The following is a 1,071-nucleotide window of genomic DNA, read 5'->3' as shown; positions in this document are numbered from 1 at the left end:
GGAGGAAGTCCTGGGGGTCCTGGGGGTCCTGCGGTCCTGGGGTCCTGCGGTCCTGGGGGTCCTGCGGTCCTGGGGGTCCTGGGGTCCTGGGGTCCTGCGGTCCTGGGGGTCCTGGAGGAAGTCCTGGGGGTCCTGGGGGTCCTGCGGTCCTGGGGTCCTGCGGTCCTGGGGGTCCTGCGGTCCTGGGGGTCCTGGGGTCCTGGGGTCCTGCGGTCCTGGGGGTCCTGGAGGAAGTCCTGGGGGTCCTGGGGGTCCTGCGGTCCTGGGGTCCTGCGGTCCTGGGGGTCCTGCGGTCCTGCAGCTCGTGGTTCTGCTCGGTAATAAGCTCAGCCGGTTCCGTCCGGAGAGAAATCCTCATCATTCTTGATGACACCGGAGCGAACGGGTGGAGCCGTTGGTTCACGAGGCGCTCCTGAAATCATCGAACCCTCTGCAGAGTCCAAACGTTTAAACGCTGGAAAATAAACGTCAGTTCTTGTTGTAGATCCAAAGAGCAGCGAGCGGAGGAGGAGCAGCTTGTGGAGGTTTTAATGAAGTGAAATCTGGAAGTGCTTGAACATGTGCAGAGTCCAGCTGGACTCACAGAGACAGAGACAAATGTCTTCTTCTTCTTCTTCTTCTGTCATCATCAAGACACCACTTTTATTGAGTTGCACTTTGTTGTTGTTTCAGTGAGGCGTGTCTCGTAAACGAGTCCTGCATGAGACTACCTGAAGACATGAAGTCCAGTTCTAAAAGGATTTCCTTCAAGGACATTCTGGATTCTCTTTGAGCCGCTGAGAAAAACCTTCAAATATTTATTACTCATTTAAAAACATAAATCTAGTTGGTTTTAATATTCAATGATTCAATCTACAATTTCATTTCTTACAGCGCAGAAAAAACAATAATCTCAACCTATTATTATTATTATCATCATAATTATATTATTATTATTTAGTTGGCAGTAAATTTATTACATTTCATTTATAATGCGCTTTTCAAGATAAAAGTCCCAACAAACCAATAAAGAGCCTTCAGCTAATAAATGTTTTTAAAATATTAACTAAATATTTTCACATTTTAACTAAA

Source organism: Nematolebias whitei, chromosome 18 (genome assembly GCF_014905685.2).
Source record: "Nematolebias whitei isolate Nwh7 chromosome 18, NemWhi1, whole genome shotgun sequence".
Taxonomy (NCBI): Eukaryota; Metazoa; Chordata; class Actinopteri; order Cyprinodontiformes; family Rivulidae; genus Nematolebias; species Nematolebias whitei.
Note: the sequence above shows the minus strand (reverse complement) of the source record.